Consider the following 6,000-nt stretch of genomic DNA (forward strand, 5'->3'; position numbering starts at 1 on the left):
CCCCTATAGCAATCCTGTGAGTTCTTCCCGTCCACCCAGCACATTCCAAAGCCATCTGGCTCCTACATATAACCATTAACTTCTGATGTTAAAATCATTCTCTATCACCCCTCAGATACTATAGTGTTACTTCTGATGTATCATGTCTCTAGGATAGCAATGTTCCAAGTTTAATCCAAAATCCAACAGCTTGTAGGTGTGGAAGCCAGGAGATGCTAAATGTGTTTATGCTAATTAACGGTCAATTACCGTGAGACAGACAATGATTTGCTTGACAATCACCGGTTGACAAAATTTTGTGATCGCCACAAACCTAGTGTGGGGGATTAAAGATTTGAATTGTATCTAATCAATTAGCGGTGTGTGTGTGTGTGTGTGTGTGTGTGTGTGTGTGTGTGTGTGTGTGTGTGGTGGGTTCAGTGAAGTAGAGTACTTTTCTTTCCTTGTTGAATAAAAAAACTACATAAAAAGCCCACTTCGCTAGTCAGTTCTGGGAAAGCAATGGTAAAAAACGAGTCTTAATTATGGCTATCCAGCTCGTAAAGTTCTCACTTGTACATTTTTATTTGGCTACATATCACTGGGAGGCGGAGTGAGCAAAAGCTGTTATAAATCTGAGTAAAGCACACATAGGCCTCTTCTGAAAACGAGTGTCCAGGTACAAGCATGCCCAAAAGGTGCCTCCTGAATAAAGAGCATTATTTCTGCTGAGTTAATAGCTGTAAATAGTAAAGAGAAAACTGGCTAACAGGTATTCCCTTTATGGTACCTGAGCTAGTGTGTGTGTGTGTGAGGAGAGAGTAATAACATTGTCTATCTACGACTGTACACTCCTTTATAGTATCTCTATCTCTTTAAGACATAAATATCTTCACCGCTGCATTATCTGTTATGGTATCAATAAGAGAGGAGAGGAGAGGAGAGGAGAGGAGAGGAGAGGAGAGGAGAGGAGAGGAGAGGAGAGGAGAGGAGAGGAGAGGAGAGGAAGAAGAAGGGCAAGAGATAGACAGAGAGACGTCATGACATTTTTTTATATACCAATAATGACATCGTTTTCAAGAACACATGCAGCTTGTCTTTCTCACTCACTTCTAATATGATTGTGTTTGTGTTATTGAGGGGAGGTTTGTGACTGTGTATGAGTCCACAGGATATGTTCCACCACTGCCTTGCTACACATTTTTTCAATTATCAAGCGTTCCTGGAAGTATATTTTTTTAATGCCCTAATCAGTCAGCCTATCTCTCTGTGACCTGCTCAGCTCTCTTTAACTCTCTTCTCTCCCCTTTTCCTCTTCCCTCCCTTTGTCTCCTTCCTTCACGTCTTCTTTATTGTCCTTCTTTTTCTTTTCCTCTCTTTCTTTCTCTTCCTCATCTTTTCTTATATGTTCTCCTTTCTTTCATTCTCTCTCCTCTCTTTCTATCCGTCAGACTCAGTTCCGAATCAGGGTCGCTGCACCAGCGATTCACCAGTTTGCTCATTATCATAAAATAATGGGCGGTGGGTATTCACCACAAAGCCCCAAGACGTGCCTGACTGCTGCCTGTTTGTCCACTCTCTCTCTCTCTTCCCTTATATCTCTTTCTTTAAGTCTCTTCAATTCTCTCTCTTTTTTCTTGTCAATATTTCTCTCTTTTCTTCTGTCTCCCCTATTAATATTTGATGGGATAAAATTGCTGCAGCAGTGTTCCATGTGTGACTCATTCATTAATGTGGGTGCTTGATAGCAGCAGGCCCTTCCTCTATCTTAAAGACTATGTTGATCCTTTAAGGAAGAGGCCCCATTGAAGCGTCACAGTCGTTTGAACACGAGGGCATCTCACTGACTCCTGTCTCATCTGATCTATGTCCACATCTCACAGTAGGAGCAGATAAATAGGCCATTGAGAAAGCCGCAGCAGTTATTGATGGTTTGTGTTTGTGTTTGTGTTGTGTGTGTGTGTGTGTGTGTGTGTGTGTGTGTGTGTGTGTGTGTGTGTGTGTGTGTGTGTGTATACGTGTGTATGCGTGTGTATGCGTGTGTGTGTGCCTGCGTGTGCGTGTGTGGGAGACAGGTTAAGAATGGAGAGGGAGATATAGGGAGAGAGAGGGGATATAGGGAGAAGGGTAGAGAGAGAGAGAGCGATAGGGAGTGAGAGCTATTGGTTGCTGTCAGTGTACAGTACATAAAGGTGCACACCAATTGTGTACATGTCTGTGTGTGAGCAAAGAAGACCAGAAGACAGATAGTGTGTGTGTGTGTGTGTGTGTGTGTGTGTGTGTGTGTGTGTGTGTGTGTGTGAGTGAGTGTTTGGGTGATTGAATGAGTGTGTGTGCATGTGTCCTTGTGTAAGTGCACGTTGCTTTGTGTGAAAGTGAATGTGTGCATGTGTGTGCACGTGAGCGAGCATATGTGTGTGCATGTATCATTGTGTGTGTGTGTGCATGTGAGCCAGCATGTGACTGTGCATGCATGTCTGCACTTATCATTGTCTTTGTGTGATAAGGTGTTTGTGAATGTGTGTATGTATTGGTGTGTGCTTTGGTATGCTCTCAGTCTCCAGTCTGTGTTGTTTCTATTCTGCTGCAGCCAATACCTCTATACAGCAGTGAGGACATAGTCAGACAGAGCCAGTATTTCATGTTGATGGGGTACAGCTGGGCCACCAAACACTCTCACAATATACCACAGGACATGAATGCAGCATTCAGCTCTTCAGTCTGCCCGTGGCAATGGACTCACTATGCATGCAGTCTCTGGAGATACATTTCTCCAAGGCCTACACAAAGGATCAAGAGATTGAAACCTTTGCTCATTTCATTTTAGGGAGCTGGGCATGCGTCTTTTGGAGACGTTATATGAACACTTATACTCACACGTACACTCTTTCAAGCACGCACACACACACTCCTCCAGGGTTTTGGCTCTCGGGCTTCCTGAGCTAACGGCTTACGTGAGAGACTCACAGACTATGGCAGTACTCACTCACTCCTATTATAGTGGTAAACCACAGCCTTCATAAGCTTACCCAATGGTGCCTTAACCAGATACATCCATACATCTCTATTATAGATATATCTCTACAATATCTCAAGAGATGACTCATCAAAGTCCACCAAGTCCAGATTTTGTCCTAGCCTCTCCAAAGGCATAGATAAACTAAATAATTCAAAGTCCATTGAAACAACACTTGCAGACCATTGCTAGATAGAGTGACTGTCTATTATTTTGGTATGTTTACCGAACATGGATTTATGTTACATCAAGTCAGGAGTAGGAGATGCTAGATATGCAACAGCATGAAGTATACAGTATTTAGATTTAGTATAATTTTCTGTAAGGGATCAAAAGGACTCTATAAACCATTTCATTAAATTAAAATACTCTAACTCCATAAAAAACACAAAAGCCTCTATTCAAATGTAGCCTCTATTCAAATGTAGTACAAACGGCTGACGTTATGTCATTGTGGGTTACTGAGTTCATTCAATTTAACAAACCCAAGATATTCCATTTTGACTTAGGAGCAACTTTGTACAGTCTGGTTTGGGCATACAGGCTTTTCATGACATCCTTTCCTGCTTTCAAAACCTGCCTTGATTCCCATTTCCCAAGCCTTTAAGAGGCTCGAGGGTGAAATGTATAATTATGAAATCAGAGGGAAAATTGTTTGTGGATGGCTGGAAGCTGCTGGTTCTACTTGACTGACTGGCTGGCACTTGGCTTGGCAGATCTGCTCACAGCACATCAGCATTACAGATCTGAACCCCAGCTCTGCTCTGCTCTGTTGGCAAGCCCATACCACCCTCAGGAATACAGACTGGGTGTCACGGTGACAATGGGAAAAAAGGGGAGGGAGGAAGGGGGAAATGGGGAGAGAAAGATATATGTTTATATTGTTTGTGTGTGTGTGTGTGTGTGTGTGTGTGTGTGTGTGTGTGTGTGTGTGTGTGTGTGTGTGTGTGTGTGTGTGTGTGTGTGTGTGTGTGTGTGTGTGTGTGTGTGTGTGTGTGTGTGTGTGTGTGCGTGCGTGAGAGAGAGAGTTTCAGAAAGTGAGAGACAGGTATGAGAGTATGTCATATGTAGGTTTCACCTGGGTTTACACAGCTGTTTTATATAGGCTACCTCTGGCATTCAGTTATACCCAATATGTCCCTGCATTGTGTGACAGTGTCCATGCAACTTCAGGAGAATACAAACCACTACACAACAAAAAACATGCTCCATTGAGGCTTACAAACAAAAGGTATTATAAAAGATAGATATCTCGACTCACCGCAAATCAGAACATTGGACAAAGTTCAATTCAGCATCTTCAAATATGTTGCTGAATCAGCGAATATGTCCCTAGAACTGCCAACATTGTTGAAAACCTAATTTCACGTTGATCGGAGTGAATTAGTTCACACTTGGACAAGACCAACAAACTCCACAACATCCAAAGAAAGATAGAGGGGAAACGATTCGGCGAGAGTCGGGGCTGCTCTGCGCCTCAGCAATCCTTCCTATCGCTCCAGCCCACTGAGGAAGTTCGAAGCAAAACGCTTTTCATTATGGTGCAAAGGGACAATGTTAAGCAAAGGCTTTGGCCTTTCAAGGGATAATTACTTTTAAAAAATGAAAGCATCGACCGAGAGTGCGGGGTAAAGAAAGAGGAGTAGAGAGAGAGAACTCGCAAATGTGCTTCTTGATGTGGGAACGCGTGCGAGCCTCCCGTTACAGAAACACCAGCGGGCGACTGACAGGAGGGTAGATGCGGCGGAATGCAGTTCGGTAATGCTTCACGGGATGTTTAAGTGCCTCTGGCCGGTGGTTAAATATTCCTTTATAAAGTCCGCGCCATCACCGCGCTCTGCTTGACCCGCCTACTCCGCAGCGGCGACAGAGTGGGGGACACACATTTCAATAGGTGGGCGCTGGCAAGCACCAGACACGGGCTTCTTTAGCTCTCTATCCATTTGCCCCCTCTCCCACTCAGTCACATGTTTAAAACACAAGAAGCCCTCTGTAATAGCTGCAAAAGGAGGATAGCCTATACTTAAGACCGCTGACGTGTCAGGAATGATAACAAGTGCTTTGGAGACAGCTTTGACGCAGGCACCACTGATTTGCAATGGCCAGGATATGGGAAATTGCTTACAGATTATGGATTCCTGGATTTATGTCTGGAGATATTTGATGTTTTATTTGTTCGTGACTTTTTGGATCTATAATTAATTTGATGTCTCTCTGGAGGGCAGATTAATACATTTGAGGAGGCTAATATATCTCGCCAAAATAAATACCTGTAGGCTAATGCAGTCTCTGCGCCATTAGTTTAGTCTTCATACCTGTCTGACTGTCATACTTAGCTCTGTCTGTCTGAGTAGGGGACGGGAGGGGAGTGTGTAGGATGGTTCAGTGCCTGAATCTCTTCTCCCCTGTCTTCAGCCCCCATATATATGTGCATAAGAATGTGTCACAGCACTGCAAAGGCAGGTAACAGAGTCACCAGCTGAGACTCCATAAAATGAATTAATGCTGGCATCTAACAGTGAATATGAAGGCGTACATTGAGACACAATAATCATAATTTATGATATCAGTGATCATGTGTTTAGTTTCTAACCTAAGCTAAGGGACCAAAACTCCAAAGCCTCAGTGAATAACCCTTCCTGCTTCCCTGAAGTAGGCCTATTCACGGATCTATGCGTGACTGGAAAAGTGATGCAGAGGATTCCATCTTACTGCTCCCATCAATCCAATATGGTCAGCTCTGTGGTTGTGGTGTGAGAAAGAAAGAAAGAAGCCAAAGTGAGTGGCCATGTTCAAAGTTCGTTTTGCCTACTACTAAAACGACATACTGTGCACTAATACGACATACTATTTAGAAAGTACCGTTCCGTAAAAATGAAGTAAGCAACACATCAACTCGCTAGACTCACTTTAATAATGCTTAATCTAATTCGCAACTGCGTTGTTTCCTGCCATTCGTTCATTTTTCTACAGCCCTTCACCTGATCTGATTATCAGCTGTTGTC

General features: G+C 43.4%; 1 protein-coding gene across 1 annotated transcript in view; it reads right to left on the reverse strand.

Annotated features, from left to right (window-relative positions):
• LOC139410217 (BMP/retinoic acid-inducible neural-specific protein 3-like) overlaps positions 1 to 4,494 on the reverse strand; it is a 50,868-nt gene extending 46,374 nt beyond the window's left edge. The window contains exon 1 of the mRNA XM_071155684.1: positions 4,257 to 4,494. The gene's annotated coding sequence lies outside the window, so the exon portion shown is untranslated. The remainder of the gene's footprint in view (positions 1 to 4,256) is intronic.
• Between the last annotated feature and the right edge of the window lie 1,506 nt (positions 4,495 to 6,000).

Source organism: Oncorhynchus clarkii, chromosome 5, assembly GCF_045791955.1.
Source record: "Oncorhynchus clarkii lewisi isolate Uvic-CL-2024 chromosome 5, UVic_Ocla_1.0, whole genome shotgun sequence".
Taxonomy (NCBI): Eukaryota; Metazoa; Chordata; class Actinopteri; order Salmoniformes; family Salmonidae; genus Oncorhynchus; species Oncorhynchus clarkii.